The 16,957-nt window shown below is 37.5% G+C and overlaps 1 protein-coding gene and 1 non-coding gene across 2 annotated transcripts in view; one reads left to right on the forward strand and one right to left on the reverse strand.

Moving 5' to 3' along the window:
* SLC2A13 (solute carrier family 2 member 13) overlaps positions 1-16,957 on the reverse strand; it is a 336,502-nt gene that overhangs the window by 191,786 nt on the left and 127,759 nt on the right. The window lies entirely within an intron of this gene.
* On the forward strand, positions 11,660-11,794 carry LOC138397765 (small nucleolar RNA SNORA67). Its single transcript, XR_011235874.1, has one exon. It is a non-coding gene; the product is annotated as a small nucleolar RNA SNORA67 (small nucleolar RNA).

The following is a 16,957-nucleotide window of genomic DNA, read 5'->3' on the forward strand; positions in this document are numbered from 1 at the left end:
GTTTATTTTCTACAAGACGTCTAGCCCGGTCTTAGCTGAAGCTGCCACCTATGCCTGGATTGTGACTGTGTACTGAGCTGGGCTATGAAAAGGCAGGTTATTTCACAGAGTCATAAGGATATCAGCAATTGCAGGCAAGATTTCAATACCTAGATGATAAAATCTTAACCTTTGAGCACAAACTATAAACTTAACAACCTGATTTTCCCTTTGGCAGCTTTTAAACTACAGTCTTTTCTTTTTAAGAAAAATGGCTTCTCCTGGACTACGCACTAAGTAAAACCCAGTTAATCACACCCACAAAGAAAACAAACCTAGAGCTTCACACCATGGCTAGGCTCCGATGAATGAAATATCACAATGTCAAATAAGATGTAGTCTCTGCCCTCAAAAATCTAATGTCAACAAACAATGACAAAATAATGAAGTAAGTGCTGTAATTCAGAGATGTATAAAGATGATAGTACATCTATATACTATTGCTCCTAAATCCACATCTCCAAATATGCCCTGTCTTCTGAACTAAAAACTTGCTCACCCAACTGTCTACTCAATTTCTTCACTTGGATGTCTAAAAGACATCTCAAATGAAATGTGTCAAAAGCAAACTCCTGACTCCCTTCCTCCAAATAATAACAACCTGCTTCTCCCACAGTCTCTCTCAACGGCCACCCTTTGAGCTGCTGGAGCCAACAACTATGAATTTGAGAATCAGTGGTGAGACATTGATATCTGAGACATACCTTTATACATTTATACGCTGGTTTTTCTTAAAGCCCAAAGGTAAGTTTAAAAGCTGCCAAAGGTCAAATCTACTTTTTCTTTGACTTTTTGATAAATTATAAATATATTTTCTAATCATAAAACATCCTTGGAATTCTGAAATTATCCTTTATCACTACAGTTTAATCTTTTTTAATACAGTGCTGGTATCTACTTGTGAGCATTTATTTGGTACATTACTCTGTTCAAATAATTGCAAGGCTTTTTCTAAAAATAAGTTTTAAAATATTTCAATTATTTTTCTTATTGTTAAAGTGCTACTTTAATATTGCAAAACATTAAAATAAGGGCACATAAAAAAAAAAAAAAAAAGGAGTGGAATTCTCCCATGATCTTCCAACTCCCCCTGTGAAAATCATCACTATTAATTCTTCGGCTTATTCTAAATTTAGCTAATCCTGTACTGATGTGCAGACGGTTTCAAGTTTTTTACTATTATAAACAATTCTACAATGAATAATCTCCTATTTATGCATACCTTTGCATATATGAGGGGATATTCCTTTAAAACAGATTCCCAGATATAAAACTGCTGGGTCAAAAGTTTTGTAAATGTTATATTTTAATAGATACTGCTAAACTGCCACTTCAAAATATTGTGCCAATATAAAATGCCACCAAGAAATGATATGTAAAAGAGTAATTGTTTCTTCATACTTCTTAGCACATTGGTATATCAATTTTTTAATAACTGACAATTTGATAGTTTAAAAAGCTATCACATTGTTTTAATTTATATCACTTTAAATAGTGGGAATGAAGATCCTTTCATATATTTACGTGTTCCTTATTGTGTAAATTACCTCTTCATAAAATTTTGCTGGTTTTATATTAAGAATAAAGAAATAAATAAAAGCTGCCTAAGGGGAAAACAGTTTGTTAAATTTACAGTTTATGGTCAAAGCTTAAAATTGGATCATCTCTAGGTATTTAAACTTTGAATCATCTTTAATTCCTCTTTTTTTACACCCCACATCCAATGCATCAGTAAATACTGCCAACTCTAACACTTCTCACGAACCCCTAGCAATACCCTAGGCCACCATAGCTCGTTCCTGGATTATTTCCTGGATTATTCCAGTAGCCTCCACTCCACTCTGAACACAGGAGCAAGGTGAGTCTTTCTAAACCCAAGTCTGCTTTCTCCGTCATCTGCTCATAACCCTTCAGTGGCTTCCTTTCCCATTCCAGAATAAAAGCCTAAATCGTTACAGTTTCTACATAACCTGCTCTTCTGACCTTGCCTTCTGAAGCTCTTCAGGTCATTCTGCGTTAGCCACACTAGCTCAGACAGCTGCATGGAGCACTCTCCTCACTTATTTTTAGTTTTTTGAATACATGCCACCTCTCTGACCTTCCTGGGCTAACCTATAGAAGAAAAACGGCAGCCCTCTTGCCCCACTATTATTTACCATCTTTTAACTGCTCATTAAGTTTTACCTATTACCACCATTACTCACTAACCTTTACCCCCTCCTGTCATTCATACATTTATGTGGTTGTGGGTCACTTCTCCCCACTAAAATGCAACTTTAAGAGGGCTTCCTTTCGTTCACTGCTAGATCCTCAGTGCCCAGAACTGTGCCTCGTATGTAGTAGGCATTCGATAAATATTTTCTGAATTGATCAATAATCAAAGATGGTTGCCTTGCTCTGGCTGGTTAGGGAGAATGTCAGGGAAGGATTTACACAAAACAGATGACACTGAAACTAGGTCTTAAAAGAAGACTCCAGCTTGACATGGAAGGAGCTAAAAATATCATGGCCGTATAAACAACTTTTCCCACAAAATCTTCCAGCATAAGAATACATTGTAGGGAAGACTGTTAATGTTCTAGCTGAGAGAATCCACAGCAAATAAATTAATCCCCATGATCCAGAAGAGGATGAGGGTATGGGTGAACAAAAAAAAAAAAACTGCCACAGTTGTTGGGAAATTTTACAGACGAGAAATTACTGTAATAGACATCAAGCTCCTAAATAATGTAAACATGTTCCCAGTAATCTGTTATTCTTGCCTCAACACTTTTTCTTTTTTATTTTTTTTTTGAGGGGGGATCACATTTCAGTTTCATTCTGGAGTTTTTCCTGTTGGGACTATAGCTCAGATTTTTAAAAGGAAGCCCATGAGGAGCAAATATTATTCAAAGTCTAGGACTTCTTTGTTTTACATAGAGTTAGTTCTATCGTGGTACATCTATTCTGTTGACACCTGTGGTCATGCATTCTGGAGCAACATCCCTCAAATATTACCTCCTCTTATGAACTGAAATGGTCTTACACGTATTTCTTTATTTACTTGCTTATTTCTCATCTCCTTCCCATTAGAAAGTGAGTTCTTTCTAACAGAGCAGGAACATCTGTGTCTTCTCACAGTATGCCTGGGGTCAGAGAAGTGCAAAGCACACAGAGCACGCAATAAATGCTCAAACAGTGAGTGAATAACATTCAAATGATAGAGAAATGAATATTTTACATAGGAGGTTTAGATTTTAACTTCTTACACCTGTTTTAGCAGTACCTTCTCCTCTGAGTAGGAGTTCTACTTAACAACATAATCAAAAGTACAAATAGGATTGTGCCCACACTTGTGTTTCTGGCTTTACCAAAGTGTGGGAATGGTATCTCAGTACATCCCAGAAAGTCTGGGGAACGGCTGCCCTGATGATACAGTGCTATGGAAAAGGGCAAAAGAGAGCAAAGGGATTCCCGCAACTCTTGTTCCAGGACCACAACTAGGTGTCCCTGGCTCACAGAGGTGACACTGTGGGCCTTCCACTGCCCTCTAGTGGCAGCTGTGCTGTGGATATTTCACCATATTAATAGCCATACTTAATTTATGCATGATACGATTACGGTTTAGAAACTTTAAGCAATGCCAACTGTGTCTACAATAAAATTTCTTGTAGGAGTCAATGTATTAGAGCTTTTCAAACCCCTAAATGCGCACACATACCCAAATTAGTCTCAACTGTATTAGATTCACAAACCTAGGCACAAGGCCCAAGTCTTCTCTATTTTTCCATCATCCTAGCTGACCCAGCATCTATCTGTCCCCCTCCCCCACCCAACCTCCCACTGCCCACCCTCCAAATTCACTCACTCATTCGTTCACACATTCGTTGAATTATACATTTCATAAGCAGCTACTAGCATCATCCAAAGGGCTTTTGCTGTGTTTTTAACATTGAAATAATGTTCCATTGGCCAACGAACAAAGTAACTCCAACCCCCGCTAATTCCCCACCAATCATTGCAGGTGGTGATGAGCAATGCCTTCTGCATAGACCCAGTCAGCTGCCAGGTGGAGCCCTCTTTCTCTCCCCTGGTTCAGGTCCCCTCAGGCTATGTCAGCTCCCTTACAGGCTTTGTGAACAAAAGGCACCCAGCCACTCCACTCCTGCCTTTCCCACCCAGGTGAAGGCCCCACCTCCTCCCCTCCCCACCTCCGCATCAGTCAGCCCTGGGCAAGGTCACAGGTGCTGCCCACTGCTCAGGCACTGGAGACCAGACAAGCCAGACACCAAGGGAACTCAGTAGTGGCCAGTATTTTGCATAAAGCTATAATCTCTGCTGTAATTGTTGTTTCTCTCTTCTTTTTAAATCAGCTTTGGGGCAATGGTAGAATGCATCTTATTCAGATCTTAAGCACAACCAAAATCAAAGAGGAGGAGAAAGGATGCCTGGAGAACATCCGGGCTCACAAAATCAGACATGTGAGCTATAAGGGCTGGCAGCTTTTAATTTTTCCATCAGAAACAAAAACAAATCAACTACTATCTACTATTGCCATTTCATTAAAACAAAAATAAAATAGCAAGAACATAATTTTAAAATAAGGGACTGTACTTTCAAAGAAAGAATACGAGGCAACCTTATACCAACACACTTGAAAAAAGAATAATAGGATGATGAACAGTAAAAGGCTGCTACGTCTTTCTCTCTACCATCTTTATAAAAGTAATATTCTTTCTTTTTTTATTTCAAAATATTAAGGAGGTACAAATGTTTTTGTTACGTGGATACCTTTAAGACATATTTTTATTGCCCTAAATTGATGCTGTGAAGAGCACCCAAAGCAGTGGAGGACAAAGGGGCAATTAAGTAGCCTACATTCTAAAGAGAGTACCCACGTGAGAAGAGGGCTGCTCCTCATCCCAAGCTAATCAATAAGGATCCAGAAGATCATTCATAAAGATGGGAGGTGCCTGCATGACTGGGAGGGACCAACATCTCATTGTCAAGCTCAACGTGCACTTGTGAGGGGTCCTGGCTGATCTCCCCTGTGTCTGCTCCAGTAGGAAAGATAGCTGGAGTGTGAAGGCAGTGGAGGATGGGGGCGGGGGACGACATTGAAGAGGGAAGTGGGAGCAGAGCACTAAAGTTTCTTGAACAACTACCATCAGGCAGGACAAAGATGCCACTTGGAACTCATTTGAGATGAAAGAGAAAGCTTTAACTCAGATATGAAACGGAAATTTTGAAGCAAATGGACTTACAAAAAAGGAAGAACAGAATTTGAGAACTCTGCAATCTGTGAGAAATGGAAATGCTGGGCAGTTCTACAAAGCATAGATGGGTGTAATGACTAGGGAAAAAAAATCTTTCTTGGTTGAACTCCATGAAGTTTAAGGCTACATGATAAACCAGATCAAAACAAAACAAAACAAAACAAAACTTAAGTTTCTAAGTTGGCTACAAATCAAAGAAAACTTCTCTGTGGACCAGTCCCACTGACTGACTCTTAGGAAGGACCTAATCTAGTCCAAGCCTTCATTTTATATATGAGGAAAATTGGTGTTCAGCTCACACTTAAGGACCCAAGTGACTACGCTGTGCTTTCTACCTTATTCTATCTTCACTCTGCATATTCCATGGATAACACTACTTCCCCCTCCCTGATAGGTGCTAACCTGATTAGCAAACTCAACGCTGGGCAGGAGAAAAAGAGAATATTACTTTATAGAGATGGTAGAGAGAAAGATGTAGCAGGCTTTTACTGGTCAGAGCCATTTTCCTTCAATCACTCTTCATCTGTCCTTGCAGTTTTCACTTTTCTCTATTTTGCCACTTTCCCTGATCACTCTTTTCCTTCCTTTTCATGTCCTTCCCTAGGGTCAATTACAGCAAATAGCAGAGTAACAGTCAAGAATTGAAGAGATGACCCTTAAGATTCTTACCATCCAGAAAGCTCAACAAGCTTAGAGTACTAATATTTTCTAAAACATACATTCTTAGTAGTATTATTATTAAGGTATAGGTCATTATATTTTACATTTTGGACTACCAAAATTAAGCAGTATGATTAAATGAAAATAAAAATATAATGCATAAAATTACAAATTCATACAGTTTCTATTTTTAAAATGTGTTAGAACATCATCAAATTACTATCAATTTCTCAGGAAGAAACACTTGGGCTGGGTGTTGTTATTTCTGTTTCCTTAACCAAAATGAAATTCATCACTTAGCTCACAAAGTTTCAATTTGCCAATCGTGTGTGTGTGTGTGTGTGTGTGTGTGTGTATATTAATATTACATTTAAAGTACACTTCCCTCCTTTCTTTTAAGAAAAAAAAAAACCCTGAAGATGCATCTTATCTTGCAATTATGAAGTACTTAGGTATCTTATAATAATAAAGATCTTAATTCTCAAATATAAAACAGAATTTATTTCATCTTCTTATCACAGTGACCATCAGTTCAAGATATACATAAATAGGAATGACTACTCAAGAAAAACTACTATTGATAAAAATTTCCGGTAATTTGAGTTTAATATTTTATCATCACTACTCAATTTTTCATGAGTATTTTTTTATGACTAACCTATTTTAGAAGCTAATAAATGTAAAAGGCAAGCTTCTAGTAGAAACTGTGAAGAGAAACAATGCAGTCTGGGTACCACTTCTCAGATGCTGTTTGAGAGATGCAGAGCAGGTCCCTGATGGTTTTATGTCTGCATCTTGCACATGTGAGTCAGTTGCTAGGAAACGTGAAAGACAGGGATTCAGCATTAGGTCTGCAGAACAATGAGCTAGCTTAATAGTTATCTGAATACTAACACATAACCTTCCTAAACTGTTAGACAACTTAGGAGACTGTAAACCACATGTGATGTTTTTCTAGAGAAACTGATTATGATGTAGTCAAGTCCCATCCTTTAACTTTAATAAACAGATTCTGGTATCTACTGAAATAAGAAGTAACAACTGTAGACATCCAAAAAATTTTTTTTTCAGCTAAAAGTTAAACCCAACCCGCCATCAAACTTACAGATAATAAGAACTAATCTCACTGCTTCAAGCTGTATTTTCATATTGCTACACATACATATGTGTACACATACACAGAAGATAGAAAAAGAAAGAAAACACACATATCACCATAATAAAATATCTGCTGCAAAATTACCAGAATAGAAAAAGGAGTGACTAGAAACAAGGGAAATATACATTCTGTCTCACACCACACAAGTGCACACACAACACACAGACACAAACACACACGTACACACATACTCTTGCATACACGTCAAATGCACTTCTCAGTCCTTGAGCTTTTGGTCTACTTGGGCGTAATAAACAGAAAAAGAGATCTGGATGGGGTGTCAGGAAACATGGGATCCATGAATTTACTGTGTGACTCTGAGAAGTACCTTAACTTCTCTGGGAATCATTTCGTCACCTGAAAATTAAGAGAGTAATGCTAATTTCAACAGGTTTTTGAGAGGATGAGATGAGATGGTATGTGTGGGAGCATTTTACAGCAGTATAACACCATACATAAAAAGATAGTACCATTGTCTTATCTATAAAATGGCCATTTTAATGAACAGGCATAGCAATAGGACTCAATGTTTAAAAATCAAAATTGAGCCAACTAAAAAGTATTAATGGATGAGGGTTATTTTTCCCAAAAATTCATATGTAAATTAGATTGTTTCACTAATATTAACATCAAAACAACACTCAGTGTCAGTTAACTAATATGGGAAAGCACCATGATTTAAAACAAACAAAAAAACAATTACAAGAAGAATTTACATGGTTTCTTTAAAAAAAAATGTATTGCAAAATAATTGTATGTTTATGAGGTACGTGTGATATTTTGATATATGCATACAATGTGTAATGATCAAATCAGGGGAATTGGGATATCCATCATCTCAAACATTTATCATCTCTTTGTGTCTGGAACATTCCAAATCTTCTCTTCTAGCTATATTGAAATATACAATAAATTACTGTTAACTATAGTCACCCTACTGCGCTTTCGTACACTAGACCTTATTCCTTCTATCTAACTGTATTTTTGTACCCCTTGACCAACATGTCTTCATCTCCCTACTCTGCTACCCTTCCCAGTCTCTAGTAACCATCATTCTACTTTCTATCTCCACGAGGCCAATGTTTTTAGCTCCCACATACGAATAAGAACATGTGTATCTCTCTTAAAGAGATTTTAAGCCATTTGTATTAAGTCCCGCAGGTTTTTAACAGTGGAAAAGTATATCAAATTGTCAACATTATAAAAGTAAGCATATAAATGGACTATCTCAAATATTGCCCTCCTTGTCTTTTCCATACCAAAAGTAGCTTTGCCATCACTTCTACCTTCAAAAAAAAAAAATTACAAGCTATAAAATTTGTGAACCTCTACTAAATTCAAATTGAAACTGAATTTACATGAAGATCATAGGGGCTTTTTAATGCACTTCTTACAATCCCAGTGGCCAATACATACATCCAGAATGCCAAGCACCCAGGATCTCCATGTATTTGTTTGCCAGGGCTGCTATAGCAAAATAACAAAGACTGGTGGCTTGAGCAACAGAAATTTACTTTCTCACAGTCCTGTCTAGAGTCTAAGATCAAGGTGTTGGCAGGCTTGGTTTCCCTGGAGGCCTTTCGAACATGGCCACCTTCCTGCTGAATCCCCCCAGGGCCTTTCCTCTGTGCACAAAGCCCTGGTGTCTCTTCCTCTTCTTATAAGGACCCAGTCATGGTGAATTAGGGCTCACTCATGTGACCTCATTTAATCTTAATTACATCTTTAAAGGCCCTAACTCCAAATACAGTCACATTCTAACTTGGGGTTAGGACTTCAACATATGAATTTGTATGGGGCACAATTCAGTACATAAACTCCACTTGCTACTTAATCTCAGTGCAACAGTAAGCACTAAAAATTTTGGCCAACTAGTTCTACACACAGGCTGCAACGCATTACTCAATGTCCAAAAGCTCCAGGTCCTCATCAAGAGAAGAGACAGTAAGGGACGCTCAGGAGACATTGTGCTAGCATACATAAATATCAACATGGCTGAGGAAACAGAAGTCTCTTGGACTCACATACTCAAAAGATAAACCTAGTGTGTTCAGCTGTTCTCTGAAAGTTTTCCTCAACCCTATCTGCTGACTTTGGCATTTCCCCAAACTGGGCTTTAACAAAAAGAACTACATTGCTAACATCCAAACTGCCAGCAAACACTAGGGAGGGGGAAACAAACAACAAGCCATTATGCAACTTCGCAAATTCTCTTTCCAAAGGAGCTATAAAAATTCATTAAAAACACTTCCTGAATACTTTTGAAGCTGATCTGGAATAAAACTCATGTGAGTAGCTGTATTTTTACTGTCTTAGCTTATATGCTATAATCTTGTCTGAAAATTGCCTTATACAAAAAATAATATCTTACATTTCCATAGTTTTCACCGTTCTTACGTATTTTCTCATTTCACGCTCCCAATGACTCTATGAGGTAGAGAACACAGGCAAAGATGAAGAAAATGAAACTCGGTAAAATTAAATGACTTGCTCAAGGTCACAGACTAATAACTGAGGGAATCAGAATGAGAATGCAGGTCTTCTGACATCTAAAGTCAGCACTCTTTATTCTTGGGACTTAATGTCATTCAAGGCACTGAAACTACAATCTTGCAAAATTCACTTAGCACCAATGGGATGTAGAAGTCTATAAATAAAATTAGATTTGCTGCAATTCTGCACATAATGGCAAAGTGAATTTGGTCTGAAATGAAAATAGTTCTGACCACTTCCTTCAATACATATAACATTTCTAAGATGTCAATCATCTCAATGAAAATTTCAGAAGCAGCATTTTTGTTGAGAATTTATTTCACTAGGCTTAATAACTGGGTAAACATCATAAAATTTCAAAGCAAAAAAAAATTCCCATAATTAATAATACAAAGCAAAAATTTAACCTAGCAACTAGATGATTTTCTCAACTAGATGATCTTACTGATCTACCACATACATTTTCACTAGGCTAGAAACATTTCTTCAGCTAACAACTGAAATTAGGGAGAATAACTGAACCATTGGACTTTTTTTTTTTTTTTACATTAACAAGGCAATGCCACAATCACACCCAGCTCTGTTTGACTTCAAAGTCTGTACTATACATTCCTCTACTGCCTTGATCCCAAACACAAAGATGAGATCTTGCCTATTACAGCTGAAAACAGTCCAAGAGATGGGCCCAAAGAGTAACAAAAATAAATAAAATATGTAAACAATATGTACTATTAAGCATGAAATGAATGAATGAGGTTATAAAATTTCCTCTGAAAGTCTTAAAAAAAGAAAACAAATTACCTTCATTCATTCATTCTTTCAAGCAGCAAAATAAGTGAGCACATGTCATGAGCCACGAACTCTCCTAAGTCCTTGAGACTCTAAGAATAATATGACACAACCCACCCCTTTGAAGAGTTCAAAGTCTACTGAGAAATGTGAACATGTAGAAGAGATTTTAAAAGGTATTAGTTAATATGGGTGACGGCACAGAGCAGGGTTACAAAAATTTCTAGTATGTGTGAGGATTCTGATTTGTATGAAATGGCTGAGTATAGCGTATATGCCTCTAAAAAAAAAAAAAGAAAGAAAGAAAGAAAGAAGGAAGAAAGAAAGAGAGGGAGGGAGGGTGGAAGAAGGAAGGAAGGAAAGAAGGAAGAAGGAAAGAATTTCATAAAGCTATTTTTCACTCTCTTTAAATGCCAGAGAAATAATGACATTTTGTTAGTTGAAAAAGGCAAATCTCTGATGGGCCAGAAGTACGTGGACCAAATATACAACCTGTTGATAGGCAGGCTTGATCCAAGGATAAAATTTATACTATTAAAGAATAAAGGTGAAGTTTTTGGTACATGAATTATATCTTGCTAAAAAAAAATTAATGAGAATGAATAAATCATGTATCCTTTAGAATTTTACTCACAATATTATTTTTTCAAACTGAGCTTTAAGTATAATATGAAAACAGAGAACCGAAGTTATACTATTCAACGAATTTGCTGATGAGTCCACCTACTATATCACAACGTCTCTCTGTAACGACTAATGGGGCAAACTGGATCTCAGGTCTCAAAATCAGGAAAAGCTGCATTTCTCCATAGACCAATGGTAAACTTTCCTCAAATGAGCATCACAGATGTAATAACAGAGCATGCTGCTCCTTTTCTCCTGGCTGTTAGCATTTTTTATACAGTGATATTTTACTTTTATCTACCTTATTACACACACACACACACACATATACACACACAGGAATTTAAAGATGTTTCAAGACATATATAACGCAAATACAACTAACACAAAAAAGAAGTGATGAAACATCAATGAGAGACCCTGGTTCTTGGTTAAGTCCTATGGCTAAGTGAGTAGGTTAACAATATCTACAGCAGAATCATGAAACTGATAGTCAGAGCTTATAAAAGGATTACACAAGGCTGTCGGTAAGAAAATCATTATAGAATATTATGTTAGTAACCTTACAGCACTTTCTATGGAAGGATATTACTGTCTTTTTACCTATTTGATTCTCTCATAGATATTAAACAGTATGCTCTTCCAAGGTGATCCCCTCTCCAAGGGACCTACTAGTCCCTCCCCAAGAATATAGCAACTTGGGATAAAATCTGGCATGCCCAAGGTCTGTGTGAGTGAGAGGATGTTTCCTTTTGACCTTTGACTGCCTATATATATGCCCAAGTCCCTTCTGGACAGAATATGTCCCCTGTCTGCCCATCCACATGCTGAAGGTGTCATCTTTCTTGACATGGGTCAGAGGCACCGATGTGCAGCAGGCTGCTTCAGTCATCAACCGTGACTTTCCCATCAACAGGCAAAACAGCATCCAGAGATCAGCCACAGTGAATATTCTGACCATGAGGGTGTGGCTACCAACATAGTGACGGAACAAGACAGGAGGACCTTCTGGGACATGGAGACCGTCTACAACACATCCACTGAGGACATGGCCCTCAAGACCACTGACCTCATATGAGAGGACTGTTGGCCCCTGCCAGAGTCCAATCCTGGATCTGAGAAGGAATTGGAGCAGGAAGGGGAGGAAGTCCATGAATAGACATCTTTGTCTTATTTTTCTTTCTTTTTTCTTTTTCCAAATGAATAAAAACCATTTTTGGAGGCAAACTGAAAAAAACAATGTTATATGGAGCATTTATCTGACTTAGAGGTCTGTAGTTCATTAAAAAGCTTTTATGAAGATAAAATCTTATCATTACATGTCAAATAAGTATTAGAAATAGAATTAAACATGTATATTTGTTAATGAGGCTCAATATTTTTTTTTTTTTTTTTTTTTTTTTGAGACAGAGTCTCACTCTGTTGCCCAGGCTAGAGTGAGTGCCGTGGCGTCAGCCTAGCTCACAGCAACCTCAAACTCCTGAGCTCAAGCGGTCCTCCTGTCTCAGCCTCCCGAGTAGCTGGGACTACAGGCATGCGCCACCATGCCCGGCTAATTTTTTCTATATATATTTTTAGCTGTCCATATAATTTCTTTCTATTTTTAGTAGAGGTGGGGTCTCGCTCTGGCTCAGGCTGGTCTCGAACTCCTGAGCTCAAACGATCCGCCCACCTCGGCCTCCCAGAGTGCTAGGATTACAGGCGTGAGCCACCGCGCCCGGCCGAGGCTCAATATTTTTGCATTTTTCTCTTCCTTTTGAAACTACAGATAGAGATTTGTATCTTTATAAAGTTTAAGTTTAGTAAGTACTATATTATACAGTTAGAAGTAAAATATTTCCAAGGCTTGTTCATTGTACAATTTGAATGCTGTTTTCAGAAAACTATACATAAAAACAAAAAGCAAATAAAAAACAGTTAAATGTTTATTAGATGATTGAAACTACCTAGTTTGAAATTTTGTTTACATGTATTCAAACATCCATCTTCAGCTCACACTATTTCAGCAAAAGAATATATTTTCAGGAGGAAAACACCTAGTTTGAATACTTGAAACACTGAAACACTTTCAACATGAAACAACATATGGGATAATAGCCATTTATTTATCTTACCCCATTTCACTAACCAACACTCACAAATATCCATTTCATACTAAGTAAACCACAAGTTTGTGGGATGATTCTTCTCCACTAAATTGAGTTGGAATACTTGAAATAGTTGTTGAGCCTAAACAGCTTACATGTTTATTAGGAGGTACCCAACCTTACAAATCACAATGGTTCTTAGTCTGGTGCAGCAGCACTAAAAAGTAAACATGTGTTAGCAATTTCAAGAATAAAATTTCTAGAAGGTTTTTGTAACAGACTGCTAAACAAAGAAATTTTTTGTTCTTTCCAGTAATAGTTATTATAATTTCTTTTTATCGTTCATTTATTTGTACCTCCCTTTTTTTCCAAAAAATGACTTAAACGGCATGAAATATATTTGTAACTTGCAAATAAATATTTGTTTATTCTATCACTTTGTATATAAGAGTTTTTAAGCTTATCTGAAAATTGGGCAGAGGGGGAATTACATTCTAAAAACAAGTAAGTGATTCTACTGCTTTTATAATGGATGAATGTCTGATACTAGTTCAAAACAGCTATTAAAACCTTTTATTATCAGTCTACCTAGCAGTTCCAATAGCATTTTATTAAAATTCTATCTACTTTTTCACCAACAGCAACCCATTAGCAACATACACCGGGGCATTACTAATGAACTAAAATTCCCAGAGGACCTATTTCAAACTCTTCTGATGGTAAAAACACAATTAACCATACATAAAAAAACACCTCAGAAGACCGTGCTTCACAATGAACAATTTCAGGTTACATAATGATAAAACTTACTAGTATGCCATCGGAGGAAAAACTTTTTATAGGGTGGACACTGGGGTGAGAAATATTTCTGTCTTATATGGCTCATACATAGATTCTGACCTTTTTCTTCAAAGATGGCCGCCTGACTTGATACAAGTTAGAATTAGCTCATTCATTCTGCAACTTCTCATGTCAGTATTTGTCTAATTCCTGGTCTCTGAAGGCTGCAGTAATCAAGGATAATATAAAAATTAACTTAAAAAAGTGACAACTTTCCAAAAAATGCATGCCTCAAAATACATTGGATCAAACAGAACTGTGGTGATATATTATACTATGCTTGAACATTTATAGACCCACACAATGATTTAACAGAGAAAAAAAGAAGTCATTCCTCTATACAGGAATTGAGCAGCACAGAGCAGAAAATAGACCACAGGAGATGACAATCTGCAGTGTAAAGCATGGTTATTTATAACACAAACTAGGGATCAACAAGTCAGGTCTGTGATTTTTAAGTGGGCTGGGGCCTCCCTTAACATGTGTATCAGCCACGGGCTCACTGCTGTGCTCTGAGCTCCACCTCTACCCTCAACCCCAGTGAATAATGATGGATCATAATGGCAGAGGGACAGAGAGAAAAGTTTGAGAACCACTACTCTAAACACGGACACTTAGACATAATTCACCAGATAAAATTCTGTAAACTAAAAACAGTTATATATAATCAGGAATAAAGTTGATTTTTAAGGAAGCAATGCTCACTGAGTAGGGGCTTATCAATAATGCTAGTTTCAACTTCTGTTTCAAGCAGAATAATATACGAATTACTCCAACAACTAGAATCTCAGATAAATTCCAACGCATATTATTTGTAATGCAGTACTAGCTTCTTAAGAAAGTAATGGTTATCTCCAAGGACCAAGGAAGAGAGACAAAAACAACATTTAACCAAACAGTGAGTGGGCGCTGATAGCATTAACAAAACTTGAAAGTCAGAGTTGCCCTGTAGGCAAATATCTTCAAAGGTTCTTGAATCTATATATCTAAGCCTTGGACATGCTGCACAGTGGGATAGATAAATTTGAGGCTTCTATATTAAGATGGATTGTTGAAGGGGCTAATGACATCCCTAATATGTCTTAACCCCTGAGGTATATATATATAAAGTTCTCTCCAAAGAGAAGAAACCCTCAATAGGCATTATGGTTTTTTTTTTTTTTAAAGAAATGTACTGAATCTATAATTAAGTACTTACAAAGTACCAGAATTTTTTCTCATTAGCTTATATAATATCACACACAAAAATCCTAAGAAATGGGAATAATTATTATTACTCTCTTTTTATAGATAAGGAAACTAAAACACAGAAAGTTTAACTTTTCCAAAGATACAAAGTAAGTAATTGGTGGAGGTGGAATTTAAGCCCAGGTAGCCTAATTTCAATGTAATATCCTTAACCACCATCTTATTCTGCTCCTTGTACTTATGCAAATGACAATAATTTATTGTGTGATTATTGCATGCTTAGCACTGTTTTAAGCCATTTAAATATATTAGCTAATTTAATTCTTATAACAACACAATAAAGTTTATAGATGAGGAAACTGAGCCAAAGAGAGGTTAAGTAATTAATAATGATCACCCAGCTCCTTAGCAACAGAAATGGACATTGAGTCCAGCCACTCTGACTTCTGAGCCTATGCTCATAACTACACCTCATCGCTCTGCTTCCCATAACCTGGTTCATTTAATCCACTCATCAGTTCCCTGGGGGGGTTTCCATCCCTGTCACACACAGCTCATTCATAGGGAGGAAGGAAATATACCCACATAAGGTGGCAGGTTTGAGAGGCCAGCAAACCAAGACCCCTTTCTCGGCCCCTGAGTGGTAAAATTAGGGAAACACGTTCTGGGAGATGTTTTCATAGCAGACCAGGAGGTCTCCTGCCAGAAGCCTAATGGTAGGGATATGAAACAGGATCTCTGATATAAACACACTCACTCTCAGGAAGAAAAACACCTAGGCTAGTGGCCCATGCTCAACACCAGCATTTGAGAGTTTATGGAGAAGGCTCAGAAGAGCAGAATGTGTGGCTACTGTAGGAGGTGTCTCAGGACTGGCTATTACACAATACGGAGTCTGGGAGTATGACGCAAAAAGAGCTGTAACTTGGTGTGGTAGGCAGAGGCACTGGCCTCCCCGCAACAAGGATTTCCATGTCCTAATCCCTGGAATCTTCACAGTTACTAGCCTTTATTTTGTTATCTATTATATCTTTGTTTGCCACATGGCAAAAGGGATGTTGAACATGTGATTAAGGTTTTGGACCTTACAGTAGAGATACTGTCTTGGATTATCTGGGTAGGCGCAATCTACTCACCTGAGCCCTTAAGAGCAGAGGAGAAGGGCAGAAGAGTCATAAGAGAGGTGCAGAAGATGGGCAAGAGAGATGAGGCGGAAGGTTAGGTCAGAGACACTTGAAGGGTAAGAAGAACCCAACTTACCATGCTGCCTTTGAGGAAGGAAGGAAGGGACCACAAACCAAGAACATATGTGGCTTTTGGAAGCTGAGAATGAACTTCAGCAAGAAGACAGTTATCTCAAATTCTAAAACTGCATGAAATGAATTCTACCAACAACCTGAAGGAGCCTGCAAGCACATTCCCTACCCTCAGCCCAGAGCCTCCAGACAAGAGCTTAGGTTGACTGCCAACACTTAGATTTTGGACTTCGGAAACACAAGCAAAGAAACAAGTCAAGATACCCTGAACTTCTAACCTGCAGAGGTGTGATATAATAAACCAGAATTGTTTCAAACTGCTAAATTTGTGGTAATTTGCTACGGCAGCCATAGGAAACTAACATACCATGGCAGCCAGGTAAAACATCTTTGCAATCTGGGCAGAAATCAGAATCTAGCCCATCTCAGTGGTAGTGGGTTCCATGATAGTAATGGGTTATTAAGATGCAGTTCCCATTTGTCTCCCACCCTGTGGACTGAGTATACACCCAGATTTTCTGGACAATTCAGGTGGTGGGCTGGATGTTAGAGTAATTCTCAAAATGG

Source organism: Eulemur rufifrons, chromosome 16 (assembly GCF_041146395.1).
Source record: "Eulemur rufifrons isolate Redbay chromosome 16, OSU_ERuf_1, whole genome shotgun sequence".
Taxonomy (NCBI): domain Eukaryota; kingdom Metazoa; phylum Chordata; class Mammalia; order Primates; family Lemuridae; genus Eulemur; species Eulemur rufifrons.